We start from the raw sequence: 20,250 nt of genomic DNA, 5'->3' as shown, positions 1-20,250 counted from the left end.
TGGAAAATTTGCTGATGGTGTGTTTGACGGAGCTGAATGAGTTTAACGCCAGCCAAGAATGTTAAAATAATATCCAAACAGTGCACATTTATCAATGAAAATATGGAAAAGCTGCTGATGGTGTGTTTGCCGGAGCCATCCATCCATCTTCTTCCGCTTATCCGAGGTCGGGTCGCGGGGGCAGCAGCTTAAGCAGGGAAGCCCAGACTTCCCTTTCCCCACCCACTTCGTCCAGCTCCTCCCGGGGGATCCCGAGGCGTTCCCAGGCCAGCCGGGAGAGATAGTCTTCCCAGCGTGTCCTGGGTCTTCCCCGTGGCCTCCTACCGGTCGGACGTGCCCGAAACACCTTCCTAGGGAGGCGTTCGGGTGGCATCCTGACCAGATGCCCGAACCACCTCATCTGGCTCCTCTCGATGTGGAGGAGCAGCGGCTTTACTTTGAGCTCCCCCCGAATGACAGAGCTTCTCACCCTATCTCTAAGGGAGAGCCCCGCCACTCGGCGGAGGAAACTCATTTCGGCCGCTTGTACCCGTGATCTTGTCCTTTCGGTCATGACCCAAAGCTCATGACCACAGGTGAGGATGGGAACGTAGATCGACCGGTAAATCGAGAGCTTTGCCTTCCGGCTCAGCTCCTTCTTCACCACAACGGATCGATACAGCGTCCGCATTACTGAAGACGCCGCACCGATCCGCCTGTCGATCTCACGATCCACTCTTCCCCCACTCGTGAACAAGACTCCGAGGTACTTGAACTCCTCCACTTGGGGCAAGATCTCCTCCCCAACCCGGAGATGGCACTCCACCCTTTTCCGGGAGAGAACCATGGACTCGGACTTGGAGGTGCTGATTCCCATCCCAGTCGCTTCACACTCGGCTGCGAACCGATCCAGTGAGAGCTGAAGATCTTGGCCGGAGGAAGCCATCAGGACCACATCATCTGCAAATAGCAGAGACCTAATCCTGCAGCCACCAAACCAGATCCCTTCAACGCCCTGACTGCGCCTAGAAATTCTGTCCATAAAGGTTATGAACAGAATCGGTGACAAAGGGCAGCCTTGGCGGAGTCCAACCCTCACTGGAAACGTGTCCGACTTACTGCCGGCAATGCGGACCAAGCTCTGACACTGATTATACAGGGAGCGAACTGCCACAATAAGACAGTCCGTTACCCCATACTCTTTGAGCACTCCCCACAGGACTTCCCGGGGTACACGGTCGAATGCCTTCTCCAAGTCCACAAAGCACATGTAGACTGGTTGGGCAAACTCCCATGCACCCTCAAGGACCCTGCCGAGAGTATAGAGCTGGTCCACAGTTCCACGACCAGGAGGAAAACCACACTGTTCCTCCTGAATCCGAGGTTCGACTATCCGACGTAACCTCCTCTCCAGTACACCTGAATAGACCTTACCGGGAAGGCTGAGGAGTGTGATCCCACGATAGTTGGAACACACCCTCCGGTTCCCCTTCTTAAAGAGAGGAACCACCACCCCGGTCTGCCAATCCAGAGGTACCGCCCCCGATGTCCACGCGATGTTGCAGAGTCTTGTCAACCAAGACAGCCCCACAACATCCAGAGCCTTAAGGAACTCCGGGCGGATCTCATCCACCCCCGGGGCCTTGCCACCGAGGAGCTTTTTAACTACCTCGGCAACCTCAGCCCCAGAAATAGGAGAGCCCACCACAGATTCCCCAGGCCCTGCTTCCTTATAGGAAGACGTGCTGGTAGGATTGAGGAGGTCTTCGAAGTATTCCCTCCACCGATCCACAACATCCGCAGTCGAGGTCAGCAGAGCACCATCCCCACCATACACGGTGTTGACACTGCACTGCTTCCCCTTCCTGAGGCGGCGGATGGTGGTCCAGAATTGCTTCGAAGCCGTCCGGAAGTCTTTTTCCATGGCCTCCCCGAACTCCTCCCATGTCCGAGTTTTTGCCTCCGCGACCGCTGAAGTCGCACACCGCTTGGCCTGTCGGTACCTGTCTGCTGCCTCAGGAGTCCCATGAGCCAAAAGAACCCGATAGGACTCCTTCTTCAGCCTGACGGCATCCCTCACCGCCGGCGTCCACCAACGGGTTCTAGGATTACCGCCACGACAGGCACCAACTACCTTGCGGCCACAGCTCCAATCGGCCGCCTCGACAATAGGAGGTACGGAACATTGTCCACTCGGACTCAATGTCCAGCACCTCCCTCGTGACATGTTCAAAGTTCTTCCGGAGGTGGGAATTGAAACTCTCTCTGACAGGAGACTCTGCCAGGCGTTCCCAGCAAACCCTCACAATGCGTTTGGGCCTGCCAGGTCTGTCCGGCATCCTCCCCCACCATCGCAGCCAACTCACCACTAGGTGGTGATCGGTAGAAAGCTCCGCCCCTCTCTTCACCCGAGTGTCCAAAACATGAGGCCGCAAATCCGATGACACAACTACAAAGTCGATCATGGAACTGCGGCCTAGGGTGTCCTGGTGCCAAGTGCACATATGGACACCCTTATGTTTGAACATGGTGTTTGTTATCGACAATCTGTGACGAGCACAAAAGTCCAATAACAAAACACCACTCGGGTTCAGATCCGGGCGGCCATTCTTCCCAATCACACCTCTCCAGGTTTCACTGTCGCTGCCAACATGAGCGTTGAAGTAGAACGAGGGAATCACCCGGGGGAGCACTCTCCAGTACTCCCTCGAGTGAATCCAAAAAGGGTGGGTACTCTGAGCTGCTGTTTGACGCGTAAACGCAAACAACAGTCAGGACCCGTCCCCCCGCCCGAAGGCGTAGGGAAGCTACCCTCTCGTCCACCGGGTTGAACTCCAACGTGCAGGCTTTGAGCCGAGGGGCAACAAGAATTGCCACCCCAGCCCGTCGCCTCTCACTGCCGGCAACGCCAGAGTGGAAGAGAGTCCAGCCCCTCTCAAGAGAAGTGGTTCCAGAGCCCTTGCTGTGCGTCCAAGTGAGTCCGACTATATCTAGCCGGAACTTCTCCACCTCACGCACTAGCTCAGGCTCCTTCCCCCCCAGCGAAGTGACGTTCCACGTCCCAAGAGCCAGCTTATGTAGCCGAGGATCGGACCGCCAAGCGTCCTGCCCTCGGCTGCCGCCCAGCTCACACTGCACCCGACCTCTATGGCCCCTGCTATGGGTGGTGAGCCCATTGGAGGGGGGACCCACGTTGCCTCTTCGGGCTGTGCCCGGCCGGGCCCCATGGGGACAGGCCCGGCCACCAGGCGCTCGCCATCGTGCCCCACCTCCGGGCCTGGCTCCAGAGGGGGGCCCCGGTGACCCGCGTCCGGGCGAGGGAAATCTGGGTCCTTGGTTTGTGTTCTTCATCGAGGTCTTCGAGCTGCTCTTTGTCTGATCCCTCACCTAGGACCAGTTTGCCTTGGGAGACCCTACCAGGGGGCATAGAAACCCCCGGACAACATAGCTCCTAGGATCATTGGGACACGCAAACTCCTCTACCACGTTAAGGTGGCAGCTCAGAGAGGAGCTGAATGACTCTAAAGCTCGCCAAGAACGTTAAAAATAATATCCAAACAGCGCACATTTATCCATGAAAATATGATAAAGCTGCTGATGGTGTGCTTGACGGAGCTGAATGAATCTAACGCCAGCCAAGAATGTTAAAATAATATCCAAACAGTGCACATGTATCCATGAAAATATAGAAAATTTGCTGATGGTGTGTTTGACGAAGCTGAATGAGTCTAACGCCAGCCAAGAATGTTAAAATAATATCCAAACAGTGCACATTTATCAATGAAAATATGGAAAAGCTGCTGATGGTGTGTTTGCCGGAGCTGAATGACTCTAAAGCTAGCCAAGAACGTTAAAATAATATCCAAACAGCGCACATTTATCCATGAAAATATGGAAAAGCTGCTGATGGTGTGTTTGACGGAGCTGAATGAGTTTAACGCCAGCCAAGAATGTTAAAATAATATCCAAACAGTGCACATTTATCAATGAAAATATGGAAAAGCTGCTGATGGTGTATTTGCCGGAGCTGAATGACTCTAAAGCTCGCCAAGAACGTTAAAAATAATATCCAAACAGCGCACATTTATCCATGAAAATATGATAAAGCTGCTGATGGTGTGCTTGACGGAGCTGAATGAATCTAACGCCAGCCAAGAATGTTAAAATAATATCCAAACAGTGCACATGTATCCATGAAAATATGGAAAATTTGCTGATGGTGTGTTTGACGGAGCTGAATGAGTCTAACGCCAGCCAAGAATGTTAAAATAATATCCAAACAGTGCACATTCATCCATGAAAATAATGAAAAGCTGCTGATGATGTGTTTGATGGAGTTGAATGAGTCTAATGCTAGCCAAGAGCTTTACAATAATATCCAAACAGCGTACATTTATCTATGAAAATATGGAAAAGCTGCTGCTGGTGTGTTTTACAGAGCTGAATGAGTAACGCTAGCCAAGAATTTTAAAATAATATCCAAACAGCGCACATTTATCCATGAAAATATGGAAAAGCTGCTGATGGTGTGTTTGACGGAGCTGAATGAGTAACGCTAGCCAAGAGCGTTACAATTATATCCAAACAGCACACATTTATCCATTAAAATATGAAAAAGCTGCTGATGGTGTGTTTGCCGGAGCTGAATGAGTCTAACGCCAGCTAAGAATGTTAAAATAATACCCAAACAGTGCACATTTATCCATGAAAATATGGAAAAAGCTGCCGATGGTGTGTTTGACAGGGCTGAATAAGTCTAATGCCAGCTTAGAATGTTAAAATAATACCCAAGCAGCGCACATTTATCCATGAAAATATGGAAAAGCTGCTGATGGTGTGTTTGACGCAGAAGCAGCTGGAAGGAGATACTGTAGAAGTCCACTCTGGAAGGTAAATACTGTGCATATTTATGACATTAGTTCTTAAAACTACTGCAGTTGTTAGTAGTACATTATCTAGTATTGTTCTTTTATAAAAAGGTAAAAAGTGCTGGTTTCAGGAGGCAGGCACCAACAACATGGATTTCAATTAATTCAAATAGGAGCCATTGATTTGAGATACAAGTGTTTTGAGATAAGAGCTCCGCCACAGAACCAATTAATCTCTAAGTTGAGGCAAGACTGTTGTGAAGATGCAACACAAAGTCTGAACAAACGGTCCTGAGGAACGTAAAAAAGAATTCAGTGGCTAAGATTCTTCACCACAACACAATTTTAGGCAAGTGGTGAGATAATTTGTCTTTTTGCATCTGGCAACCCTGACCCCCACCAAGCATGCACTTTACACTCTGACTAAACATTCTGAACATTTGGTGTTCAACTTCACACCCGCTCACCTTTTCACATCTTTCCCTTTTTAGTACGAAGCTGTCTATTCCAACTAGAGTTTCACACAAACATACGTGCACACACACACACACACACACACACACACACACACACACACACACACACACACACACACACACACACACACACACACGGACACAAACACACGTGCACAAAAACACACGTGCACACACGTCAAGTAGTGGAGTAAAGCTCCTCGCAAGTTCTTCATGATAAACTCCACATTTGTATGACAGAACAACTAAAAATATATTCCAAATAATCAAATCACCCGCAACTTTATTTGTAAGTGTAAATAAGGATGTTAATTTGTGTCTTTGTTACAAATACTCTTTATTTACACTTAATCGATTTTTTTATTTTATTTTTTTTTACATAGAATTTTTTATCACTGATTTTTTTTTTTTTTTTTACACTAAACTTTTATATGTTGATTTTCTTTACACTAAATTTTTCAACTGATTTTTTTTAAACTGAATTTTTTAACATTGACTTTTTTAGCAGTGAATGTTTTTACACTCAATTTTTTAACACTGAATTTTAATAAGCGGAATTTTTTTAAACTGAACTTTTATACCCTGATTTTCTTTACGCTGAATTTTTCAACCGATTTTTTTTACACTGAATTTTTATATGCTGATTTTTTTACACTGAATTTTTTAACGTTTAAGCAGTGAATTTTTTTACACTCAATTTTTTAACACTGAATTTTAATAAGCAGAATTTTTTTTAACTGAACTTGTATACCCTGATTTTCTTTACAATGAATTTTTCAACTGATTTTTTTACACTGAATTTTTATATGCTGATTTTTTTTACACTCAATTTTTATATGAATTTATTTTACACTCAATTTATTAACGTTTAAGCAGTGAATTTTTTTACACTCAATTTTTTAACACTGAATTTTAATAAGCGGAATATTTTTACACTGAACTTTTATACCCTGAGTTTCTTAACACTGAATTTTTCAACTGATTTTTTTACACCAAATTTTTCTATGCTGATTTTTTTTTACACTGAATTTTTATATGCTGATTTTGTACACTGATTTTTTACACAGAATTTTTATACAGAATTTCTTAACGTAAAAATTTTTAGCAGTGAATTTTAATACACTGAATTTATTTACATTCGATTTTTTAACAGATTTTTTTTACACTGAATTTTTTTACACTGAACTTTTATACACTGAATTTTTTACGCTGAATTTTTTAACAGATTTTTTTACCCTGAATTTTTTACAGTTTTTTAACACAGATTTTTTAACACTGATTTTTTTAACACTGGTTATTTTACGCTGAATTTTTATATGCTGATTATTTTTTTTACAACAAATTTTTTAACGTTGAATTTTTTTTTGCACTGAATTTTTATATTCTGATTTTTTTTAACACAGAATTTTTTTACAACTAATTTTTATAAAATGATTTTTTTTTAACACTGATTTGTTTCACACCGAATTTTTATACCCTGAATTTTAAAACAGTGATTTTTTTTGAAATTGCATAATTTAATGTAAAAAATTATTCAGTTCACAAATTTCAGTGACAAATTCAGTGTCAAAAACAAGCTTTTGTAAAAAAGACAAACTAACCTCCTATGAAATAAACGCGTCTCATTTAATGAATGCTCTCGCACGCAAATAATGACAACCGCCACCTTTCACCGCAGAAATAATCAAATAATGAGGGGAAAAGCATCAGGCCAACAGGGGACCGCAATGTGCAAACGGTTGAGTCTAACCTGTTGCCATAGCAACCATGGCTCTAAGTTCATTCATAACCAAAGGCTATGCAAATACTCTTTTTTTTCCTGTAAGCCACACAAAGATTGTGTTTGTTTCCACATGCAACACAAATAAATCCACAACTTAATTTCCTCTCTTGTGCTACCTCTGAATTTCTCTTAATCTCCCTCTCTATCACAAACACACACACACACACACACACACACACACACACACACACACACACACACATTTTTGTAGTGCGTACCTTCTGAAGACCTGAGAAAAAAGCCTCCCTCTTTAGGACCAGCCTTTCTAGATATATAAAGAAGTGTATTTACAACATTAATAATAAATACATACTATGCACATATAAAACAAGCTTGTTGTGAAAAATGAGTTGGAATTTCACAAGAAAAAGGTCACAATTTCACAAGAAAAACTTAGAATGTTGGCAGTATTATAATAAAAGTCTTCATTTTACTCGACGCAAGTCAAATTTTGACAGGAAAAACTGAACATTTGTGCAATATTATGATAAAAGTTGAAGATTTACTCAATAACAGTCGCAATTTCACAAGAAAAGCTGAAACATTTTATGAAAAGAGTCGTAATTTTACTCGACAAAAGTCACAATTTTATGTGATATCTTTAACATTTTGGCAATATTATAATAATCGGAATTTTACTTGGCGAAATGATGACAAAAGTCATCATTTTACTCAAAAAATGTCACATTTTTACAAGAACAACAACAAAATTGGCAATTTTGTGATAAAAGTCAGAATTTTATGTCAAATGTCACCATTTTGCATTAAAAAGTTATAATTTCACATAAAAAAGTAATAATTTTACGAGAAAATATTGCAATATTACAAAAACAGAAAGAATTTGAGAAATTGTTCCCGATTTTATAAGAAAAAAAGTTGACACATTGTGAGAAAAAGACTGCTTTTAGATTTATTATAATTTATTTTATTTTTTTGTTTGTAATTGGTTTTTAATCATTATTTACTTCAAGTTATTACAGTATGTCTCTATATACATATTTATTTATTTTTAAATAATTTAGGCCAAAGGGTGCGCATTTAATTTTTTTACACACACTTGTTATTTCATATGTTGGCCAGAGGGGGAGCACTTCACATTTTTACACACACTTGTTATTTCATATGTTGACCAGAGGGGGCGCACTTCTCATTTTTACACACACTTGTTATTTCATATGTTGACCAGAGGGGGAGCACTTCAAAGTTTTACACACTTGTCATTTCATATGTTGACCAGAGGGGGAACACTTAAAAGTTTTACACACACTTGTTATTTCATATGTTGACCAGAGGGGGAACACTTCAAAGTTTTACACCCACTGGTAAGGAGCATTTAGGGACTTATGAATAAAGATCCGTTTCTCTTGGCTCAAAGAGTCAATTAACATTTCCAGGAAAAGTTCAGACTTCTATGTTTCCATGAAGTCTCTCTACTGAACAGGCACATTCAAAAACCAAGACATTAGTTTCCTCATGAAGTGGAGTGCCACTCCCTGGACTAGACCACGGACTAGACCACGGACTAGACCATGTCAAACCAGGGATATTGTCTTGTGGGTAAGGATGGGTACTGAATCCCATTCTTTTTGTTTTTGTTTTTTGGGGTACCGACCGAATCCCTTCCGGTCCTAACGGGCACTGATTCACCAAAAAAATTCCAACTCGGCCGGTCTCGGCGATCACTCCAGCAGCACTGAGAGCGGCGTCAGCCAAACTACCTCCGGATAATGTTGCAATATCCAATCCCAACAAAGGAATTGACTCAAAAAAAGTAAGGCTCCACTTTCCCAAAAATGCGCTAGCTTGATGCTAATATACATTGGCTTTGCTACTGACATGCTGCCAAGTAGCATTAGCTGCTTTACATGGCGGTATCAACAAAAAGGTGTTCATGAAAACTACAACTAAGATTCAAACGGCTGGCTTCAATACTTACAGTATTAACACTTTTTGTGGCGCAACAAAGGACGAGCCAACACGTCATGAACAGCCATAGAACATCTTGGACTTGCAACGGTCATTGAGACTCAGAAATGTGATAAAACGTCACAATCCAACAGCTGGTGCGTAATCGCTAAAATATCCTAAATTCCATTACTTTAAAAAAAAAAACTTTGGACCCTGCGGCTTATCAGACGTTGCAGTTAACTTAAGTATTTTTTTCTTCGCTATAACAGCCACAGTAAAAATAGTTTAAAGAAAAAAACATTTACCTAGTAGGTGTTTTATATTTGTGCTATGGCGCTATCTTACGGACGACCTTGCTCATTGTAGGTGCTGGTTCCATTCACGGGTAGCGGGTTAGTTTTGTTCAGTTCTCAACCGGAGTGCCAGCTGTCCATAACGTTTCTACTCGTACGGATTCTTCATTCATCACTCCCAGCAACGTTTGTAAGTTTTACAATATAACTAAAACTATTCGTACTCACTAAAACCGTCCCATGAGTGATGTCTGTAAGAGTGTTTTCATGCGCTATTGCAATGTAATCAAGCTAGTGTCGTTAGCATGAGCTAATATGCTAACACCTTTTCGAGCGTCTGTGTTAGTATTATTAACTTACAATAGCATTCTTTTTGTATATTGTCAGTTTCACAAATTCCTCAGTAAAATCACCAAAACGTCACCTTGGAGTTATTGAGTCTGTTTAGCTGATTGGAGAGCTAGCTTCTGTTTTCTTTGATCATCCGTTTTACTGCCCTGTCACAGACATTGTTTGGAAACAATTAAGATATGTAAAAAAATATTTACACAATATTTCTGTGTAAATAACTAATATCACAACGTAAATATCTGCGGCTTATAGTCGGGCGCAGTGAATAGTCTGCTTTGTTGCTTTCCGAGGGAAACAATTAGCATGAAGAGGACTAACTCTTAATTAGTGCACCACCGTGATTTGAATTTCCTTCATCAAGTCAAGAAGAAAACACATTGAGAACAGAATGTTCCACCTTTATTAGTGCAAACTCCCAGTGGACAGCAACAAACAAGGAGGACAACTAACAGAAGGTGTACAACAAACAAGAGGAGTACAACAAACACGAAGAGTACAACAAACACGAAGAGTACAACTAACAGAAGGAGTACAACAAACACGAGGAGTACAACAAACACGGAGTAAAAAAACAGGAGCACAACAAACAAGGAGTACAACAAACACGAGGAGTACAACAAACACTAGGAGTACAACAAACACGAAGAGTACAACAAACACGAAGAGTACAACAAACACGGAGTAAAAAAACATGAGTACAACAAACACAAGGAGTACAACAAACACGAGGAGTACAATCAACACGAGGAGTACAATCAACACGAGGAGTGAAACAAACACGAGCAGTGAAACAAACACGAGCAGTGAAACAAACGAGAAGTACTATAAACACGAGAAGTACTACAAACAAGAAGTACTACAAACAGTAGAAGTACTACAAACACGAGGAGTACAACAAACACGAAGAGTACAACAAACACAAGGAGTACAACAAACACAAGGAGTACAACAAACACAAGGAGTACTACCAACACGAGGAGTACAACCAACACCAGGAGTACAACAAACACGTGGAGTACAACAAACACATGGAGTACAACAAACACGAGGAGTACAACAAACTAGGAAAACAACAAACACGAGGAGTGAAACAAATACGAGCAGTGAAACAAAAACGAGAAGTACTACAAACACGAGGAGTACATCAAACACAAGGAGTACAACAAACACGAGGAGTACAACAAACAAGGAATACAACAAACATGAGAAGTACTACAAACACGAGAAGTACTACAAACACGAGGAGTACAACAAACACGAGGAGTACAACCAACACGAGGAGTACAACAAACACGAGGAGTACAACAAACACGAGGAGTGAAACAAACACGAGGAGTGAAACAAACACGAGGAGTGAAACAAACATGAGAAGTACTACAAACACGAGAAGTACTACAAACACGAGGATTTCAACAAACACGAGAAGTACTACAAACACGAGGAGTACAACAAACACGAAGAGTACAACAAACACGAAGAGTACAACAAACACGAAGAGTACAACAAACACGGAGTACAACAAACACAAGGAGTACAACCAACACAAGGAGTACAACCAACACGAGGAGTACAACCAACACCAGGAGTACAACAAACACGTGGAGTACAACAAACACGTGGAGTACAACAAACACGAAGAGTACAACAAACTAGGAATACAACAAACACGAGGAGTGAAACAAACATGAGAAGTACTACAAACACGAGAAGTACTACAAACACTAGGAGTACAACAAACACAAGGAGTACAACAAACACAAGGAGTACAACAAACACGAGGAGTACAACAAACACGAGAAGTACTACAAACACGAGAAGTACTACAAACACGAGGAGTACAACAAACACAAGGAGTACAACCAACACGAGGAGTACAACAAACACGTGGAGTACAACAAACACGTGGAGTACAACAAACACGTGGAGTACAACAAACACGAAGAGTACAACAAACTAGGAATACAACAAACACGAGGAGTGAAACAAACACGAGAAGTACTACAAACACGAGAAGTACTACAAACACAAGGAGTACAACAAACACGAGGAGTACAACCAACACGAGGAGTACAACCAACACGAGGAGTACAACAAACACGAGGAGTACAACAAACACGAGGAGTGAAACAAACACGAGGAGTGAAACAAACACGAGGAGTGAAACAAACATGAGAAGTACTACAAACACGAGAAGTACTACAAACACGAGGAGTAAAACAAACACGAGGAGTGAAACAAACATGAGAAGTACTACAAACACGAGAAGTACTACAAACACGAGGAGTACAACAAACACGAGAAGTACTACAAACACGAGGAGTACAACAAACACGAAGAGTACAACAAACACGGAGTACAACAAACACAAGGAGTACAACAAACACAAGGAGTACAACCAACACAAGGAGTACAACCAACACGAGGAGTACAACCAACACCAGCAGTACAACCAACACCAGGAGTACAACAAACACGTGGAGTACAACAAACACGTGGAGTACAACAAACACGAAGAGTACAACAAACTAGGAATACAACAAACACGAGGAGTGAAACAAACATGAGAAGTACTACAAACACGAGGAGTACAACAAACACAAGGAGTACAACAAACACGAGGAGTACAACAAACACGAGGAGTACAACAAACGAGGAATACAACAAACACGAGGAGTGAAACAAACACGAGGAGTGAAACAAACACGAGAAGTACTACAAACACGAGAAGTACTACAAACACGAGGAGTACAACAAACACGAGGAGTACAACCAACACGCGGAGTACAACCAACACAAGGAGTACAACAAACATGAGGAGTACAACAAACACAAGGAGTAAAACAAACACGAGGAGTGAAACAAACACGAGGAGTGAAACAAACATGAGAAGTACTACAAACACGAGAAGTACTACAAACATGAGGAGTACAACAAACACGAGGAGTACAACAAACTCGAGGAGTGAAACAAACACGAGAAGTACTACAAACACGAGGAGTACAACAAACACGAGGAGTTCAACAAACACGAGGAATACAACAAACACGAGGAGTGAAACAAACACGAGCAGTGAAACAAAAACGAGAAGTACTACAAACACGAGAAGTACAACAAACACGAGGAGTACAACAAACACGAGGAGTACAACAAACACGAGGAGTACTACAAACAGGAGGAGTACAACAAACACCAGGAGTACAACAAACAAAGAGTACAACAAACACGAGGAGCACAACAAACACAACAAACACGAGAAATACAACAAATATGAGAAATACAACAAACACGAGAAGTACAACAAACACAAAGAGTGTGTGTGTGTGTGTGTGTGTGTGTGTGTGTGTGTGTGTGTGTGTGTGTGTGTGTGTGTGTGTGTGTGTGTGTGTGTGTGTGTGTGTGTGTGTGTGTGTGTGTGTGTGTGTGTGTCAATCTAACCAGCTATGCTATTTATAACATACTTAAATCAAATAACATACATTATTGTGTAAATAATAGGACTGTCAAACGGTTAAAATATTTAATCGCGATTAATCGCATTGTGTTCATAGTTAACTCAAAATTAATCGCGATTAATCTTAGGAAGATGTCATTTTTCATCATTAATAATAAGTGTACCCTAGACGGATCATTTTAACACCAGGACTGGACCAATAATTTGCTTTAATGAAATGTGTTTTAAACATGTTTTTTTTTTTTGTTTTTTTAAGCTCACTACAAAAAGGACATAAACACGTTTTTAATGAAAGAAAAAAAAATACCTGCAGTGCGTTTGTGCTGTAGGAGCACTTGCATTCAGGGGAGGAGCTACACGTCCATGTTTAGACAGCAGTTTCACGCACAAATAACACAAAAATGTGGATTGTTACGATCATGCTTTGATTGTCTAAGATGTTTTTGTGCTGTAGGAGCACTTGCATTCAGGGGAGGAGCTACACTTCCATGTTTAGATAGCAGTTTCACGCACAAATAACACAAAAATGTGGATTGTTACGATCATGCTTTGATCGTCAAAGATGTTTTTGTGCTGTAGGAGCACTTACATTCAGAGGAGGAGCTACACGTCCATGTTTGGACAGCAGTTTCATGCACAAATGACACAAAATGTGGATTGTTACGATCATGGGTTGAATGTCAAAGATGTTTTCGTGCTGTAGGAGCACTTGCGTTCAGAGGAGAAGCTACACGTCCATGTTTAAATAGCAGTTTCACACACACAACACATTTTGGATTGTTACGATCATCCTTTGATCATCAAAGATGTTTTCGTGCTGTAGGAGCACTTGCGTTCAGGGGAGGAGCTACACGTCCATGTTTAGACAGCAGTTTCACGCACAAATAACACAAAATGTGGATTGTTACGATCATGGTTTGAACGTCAAAGATGTTTTCGTGCTGCAGGAGCACTTGCGTTCAGGGGAGGAGCTATACGTCCATGTTTAGACAGCAGTTTCACGCACACAACACATTTTGGGTTGTTACGGTCATGGTTTAAACGTCAAAGATGTTTTTGTGCTGTAGGAGCACTTGCATTCAGAGGAGGAGCTACACTTTCATATTTAGATAGCAGTTTTACACACACAACACATTTTGGATTGTTACGATCATGCTTTGATCGTCTAAGATGTTTTCGTGCTGTAGCTACACGTCCATGGTTAGATAGCAGTTTCACGCACAAATAACACAAAATCTGGATTGTTACAATCATGGTTTGATTGTCTAAGATGTTTTCGTGCTGTAGGAGCACTTGTGTTCAGGGGAGGAGCTACACGTCCATGTTTAGATAGTAGTTTCACTCACAAACAACACAAAATGTGGATTGTTACAATCATGGTTTGATCGTCAAAGATGTTTTCATGCTGTAGGAGCACTTGCATTCAGAGGAGGAGCTACACTTCCATGTTTAGATAGCAGTTTCATGCACAAGTAACACAAAAACGTTGATTGTTACCATCATGCTTTGATCGTCAAAGATGTTTTTGTGCTGTAGGAGCACTTTCATTCAGGGGAGGAGCTACACTTCCATGTTTAGATAGCAGTTTCACACACAAATAACACAAAATGTGGATTGTTACGATCATGGTTTGAACGTCAAAGATGTTTTCGTGCTGTAGGAGCACTTGCATTCAGGGCAGGAGCTACATGTCCATGTTTAGATAGCAGTTTCACGCACACAACACATTTTGGATTGTTACGATCATGGTTTAAACGTCAAATATGTTTTCGTGCTGTAGGAGCACTTGCGTTCCGAGGAGGAGCTACACTTCCATATTTAGATAGTTTCACACACACAACACATTTTGGATTGTTACGATCATGCTTTGATCGTCAAAGACGTTTTTGTGCTGTAGGAGCACTTGCATTCAGGGGAGGAGCTACACGTCCATGTTTAGATAGCAGTTTCACGCACAAATAACACAAAATGTGGATTGTTACAATCATGGTTTGATCGTTTAAGATGTTTTTGTGCTGTAGGAGCACTTGCATTCAGAGGAGGCGCTACACTTCCATGTTTAGACAGCAGTTTCACGCACAAATAGCACAAAAACGTGGATTGTTACGATCATGGTTTGAATCTCAAAGATGTTTTTGTGCTGTAGGAGCACTTGCATTCAGGGGAGGAGTTACATGTCCATGTTTAGATAGCAGTTTCACGCACAAATAACACAATGTGGATTGTTACGATCATGCTTTGATCGTCAAAGATGTTTTTGTGCTGTAGGAGCACTTGCATTCAGGGGAGGAGATACACTTCCATGTTTAGATAGCAGTTTCACGCCAAATAACACAAAAACGTGGATTGTTACGATCATGCTTTGATTGTCAAAGATGTTTTTGTGCTGTAGGAGCACTTGCATTCAGGGGAGGAGATACACTTCCATGTTTAGATAGCAGTTTCACGCACAAATAACACAAAAACGTGGATTGTTACGATCATGGTTTGAATGTCAAAGATGTTTTCGTGCTGTAGGAGCACTTGCGTTCAGGGGAGGAGCTACACGTCCATGTTTAGACAGCAGTTTCACGCACACAACACATTTTTCATTGTTACGATCATGCTTTGAATGTCAAAGATGTTTTTGTGCTGTAGGAGCACTTGCATTCAGGGGAGGAGATACACTTCCATGTTTAGACAGCAGTTCTAGCACAAATAACACAAAATATGGATTGTTACGATCATGGTTTGAATGTCAAAGATGTTTTCGTGCTGTAGGAGCACTTGCATTCAGGGGAGGAGCTACACGTCCATGTTTAGATAGCAGTTTCACGCACACAACACATTTTGGATTGTTACGATCATGGTTTGATCGTCTAAGATGTTTTTGTGCTGTAGGAGCACTTGCGTTCAGGGGAGGAGCTACACGTCTATGTTTAGACAGCAGTTCTAGCACAAATAACACAAAATATGGATTGTTACCATCATGGTTTGAATGTCAAATATGTTTTCGTGCTGTAGGAGCACTTGCATTCAGGGGAGGAGCTACACGTCCATGTTTAGATAGCAGTTTCACGCACACAACACATTTTGGATTGTTACGATCATGCTTTGATCGTCTAAGATGTTTTTGTGCTGTAGGAGCACTTGTGTTCAGGGGAGGAGCTACACGTCCATGTTTAGACAGCAGTTTCATGCACACAACACATTTTGGATTGTTACGATCATGCTTTGATCGTCAAAGATGTTTTCGTGCTGTAGGAGCACTTGCGTTCAGGGGAGGAGCTACACTTCCATGTTTAGACAGCAGTTTCACGCACAAATAACACAAAAACGTGGATTGTTGCGATCATGCTTTGGTTGTCAAAGATGTTTTTGTGCTGTAGGAGCACTTGCATTCAGGGGAGGAGCTACACGTCCATGTTTAGACAGCAGTTTCACGCACAAATAACACAAAAACGTGGATTATTACGATCATGCTTTGGTTGTCAAAGATGTTTTTGTGCTGTAGGAGCACTTGCATTCAGAGGAGGAGCTACACGTCCATGTTTAGATAGCAGTTTCACGCACACAACACATTTTGGATTGTTACAATCATGCTTTGATCGTCTAAGATGTTTTTGTGCTGTAGGAGCACTTGTGTTCAGGGGAGGAGCTACACGTCCATGTTTAGACAGCAGTTTCATGCACACAACACATTTTGGATTGTTACGATCATGCTTTGATCGTCAAAGATGTTTTCGTGCTGTAGGAGCACTTGCGTTCAGGGGAGGAGCTACACTTCCATGTTTAGACAGCAGTTTCACGCACAAATAACACAAAAACGTGGATTGTTGCGATCATGCTTTGGTTGTCAAAGATGTTTTTGTGCTGTAGGAGCACTTGCATTCAGGGGAGGAGCTACACGTCCATGTTTAGACAGCAGTTTCACGCACAAATAACACAAAAACGTGGATTATTACGATCATGCTTTGGTTGTCAAAGATGTTTTTGTGCTGTAGGAGCACTTGCATTCAGAGGAGGAGCTACACGTCCATGTTTAGATAGCAGTTTCACGCACACAACACATTTTGGATTGTTACAATCATGCTTTGATCGTCAAAGATGTTTTCATGCTGTAGGAGCACTTGCATTCAGGGGAGGAGCTACACGTCCATGTTTAGACAGCAGTTTCACGCACAAATAACAAAAACGTGGATTGTTACGATCATGGTTTGATTGTCAAAGATGTAATAGGTGATTTTTCTACCTGATAAATGCTTCTGATATTCATGTTGGACAAGTTAATGATATATAAATATATATATATATATATATATATATATATATATATATATATATACATATATACACACACACACAAATTGGAACAATTTATCCAAACAGTAAAAATACAGTTTTTCCTTCTGTCTGTGGTCCTTTAAAGAGGACTAACTTCTGTTCCAGGCTACTGCAGCTTTAACTTATTGGCTGCAATACAAAAGCTTTACTTAGATGTCATTTTCTATGAAAGAACAAATGCACATGGATGGCACTTTCCTTACCAATGTGCATTTAAAAAAAAAAAAAAAAAAATGGTCACAATTGCTCTTAAGCGAATGAAAAAATGATGGCGGGCACGTGAAGTGCATGTGAGGGAACTACAAGTGAAGTGCATGTGATGGAACTACAAGTGAAGTGCATGTAATGGAACTACAAGCCATTTCTCTCTTGCTTGCAGTGCTATAAATAGTGAAAAGTGCTGCTGTCTCTCATATTTCATGTGTCAGTGACTCCGGCACAGTGTTTACTGCATGCACTGCCCTCACGCTCCTGCTTTTCTCAGCTCTGCTTTTCCTGTTCCAGCCTAAAAAAATAAAAATAAAAAATAAAATAAAATAAAAAGCCATCCCCGTAGGCTACGTTTTGCAAGTTGAAGGGCTGGAAAGGATCGTATCACATGTAACCCCAACCTAGCTGCACTATATTGCCAAAAGTATTTGTCCACCTGCCTTGACTCACATATGAACTAGAAGTGCCATTCCATTCCTAACCCATAGGCTTCAATATGACCTTTTGCAGCTATTACAGCTTCAACTCTTATGGGAAGGCTGTCCACAAGGTTGCAGAGTGTCTTTATAGGAATTTTCCACCATTCTTCCAAAAGTGCATTGGTGAGGTGGAGAAGGCCTGGCTCTCAGTCTCCAATCTAATTCATCTCAAAGGTGTTCTATCGGGGTTCAGGTCAGGACTCTGAGCAGGCCAGTCAAGTTCATCCACACCCAGACTCTGTCATCCATGTCTTTATGGACCTTGCTTTGTGCACTGGTGCACAGTCATGTTGGAAGAGGAAGGGGCCCGCTCCAAACTGTTCCCACAAGGTTGGGAGCATGGAATTGTCCAAAATGTTTTTGGTATCCTGGAGCAATCAAATTTCCTTTCACTGGAACTAACTCCTGAAAAACAACCCCACACCATGATTCCATCTTAATTTGAAATATATGTCAGTCTTAATTGATACAACATTGCCATCGTCGGGCTTACATGGTGAATTACTCAGGTCAATGACCAAGAAATTAACTGTGAAGTGTACACAGCGGAGCATTTACTTGTATGACCCAATCCACACAACCTTTCCCACTTGTGGCACAAAAAAAAACTGCAAACCATCACGATGCACACGTGGTCGCACATAACAACAACCTGCTCACTGAACTTTAACAACCTGATTTAATGCAAATTTAGTAGAATTCCGACCCTGCACTGTGCATTCCTCCATCACATGCACACTAGTATTTGAGCAAGGAACAAGGACTGGTAAGGAATGGTATATTCCCATTCATTCCCACAGACGGTGTCCAACTTTGAATAATCAAAAAAGTTGGTCAATATTTCCAAATTCCTGAGCTTAACTTCCCGTGGTAAATTTCCGGAAATTTACCTGGAAACTTTCCACTCCTTTTGCAATCCTACCCATAAACGAATAATTATTTAGCCTAAGCCCCGTTTCGGCCGCACTTGAACCAGCTATGAACAATGGGGAGACCGGGCTTTCTCGCTCCGCCGCTCCCAGTCTGTGGAATGCTCTCCCTGACCACCTGAGGGCACCACAGACTGTGGATGCTTAAAACCCCTTTTTTTTTTTTTTTAAAAACTTTTTTTTAGATATATGCATGCTAGTTCTAGATTTTATTTTTATTTACTTTCATTATCTTTTTTTTTTTTAATACAGTGTAGCACTTTCAGGTTGTTTGCTCAATGTAAGGTGCTTTTTTACAAATAAAATCTATTATTATTATTGTTTAAGGTTCCTCTCCTCGGACAATTATTTACACGGGTAAGTGCGCTGTGGATTTCTTGAATCTCTTAGCTTTGTATGGACTCATCGATCGTTTACAAACTTGAGTTCGGACAGGAGGTGAGGCCAGAAAGACCACGCCCCCACACAGGAAGTGACATCAAACTTTGAATAATCAAAAAAATTGGTCAATATTTCCAAACTTCCTGAGCTTAACTTCCACAGTTAAGCTCAGGATTGCAAAAGGGGTGGACCTGGGTTGTGGAAAGTTTCCAGGTAAATTTCCGGAAATGTACCACCCCTTTTGCAATCCTACCCATAAACGAATAATTATTTAGCCTAAGCCCCGTTTCGGCCGCACTTGAACCAGCTACGAACAATGGGGAGACCGGGCTTTCTCGCTCCGCCGCTCCCAGTCTGTGGAACGCTCTCCCTGACCACCTGAGGGCACCACAGACTGTGGATGCTTCTAAAAAAAAAAAGGCTTAAAAACCCTTCTTTTTTAAAAAAACACTTTTTTTTAGATATATGCGTGCTAGTTCTAGATTTTATTTTCATAATCTTTTTTTTTTTTTTTTTTTTAATACACTGTAGCACTTTCAGGTTGTTTGCTCAATGTAAAGTGCTTTTTTACAAATAAAATCTATTATTATTGTTTAAGGTTCCTCTCCTCGGACAATTATTTACACGGGTAAGTGCGCCGTGAATTTCTTGAATCGCCGGCTCTTAGCTTTGTATGGACTCATCGATCGTTTACAAACTTGAGTTCGGACAGGAAGTGAGGCCAGAAAGACCACGCCCCCACACAGGAAATGACATCAGAAAGAAAGCGCCACAACCACTGGAAATATATCCAGACATGCCCGTCTTGTGGAAATCACA

General features: G+C 41.6%; 1 protein-coding gene across 2 annotated transcripts in view; it reads right to left on the bottom strand.

Annotated features, from left to right (window-relative positions):
- Positions 1 to 20,250, bottom strand: part of ctnnd2b (catenin (cadherin-associated protein), delta 2b) — a 367,161-nt gene that overhangs the window by 318,673 nt on the left and 28,238 nt on the right. The gene's annotated exons all lie outside the window — the stretch shown is intronic.

This window comes from Nerophis lumbriciformis, linkage group LG03 (assembly GCF_033978685.3).
Source record: "Nerophis lumbriciformis linkage group LG03, RoL_Nlum_v2.1, whole genome shotgun sequence".
Classification (NCBI taxonomy): domain Eukaryota; kingdom Metazoa; phylum Chordata; class Actinopteri; order Syngnathiformes; family Syngnathidae; genus Nerophis; species Nerophis lumbriciformis.
The sequence above is the reverse complement of the archived record's forward strand: the minus strand, read 5'-3'. Positions and strand labels throughout refer to the sequence as shown.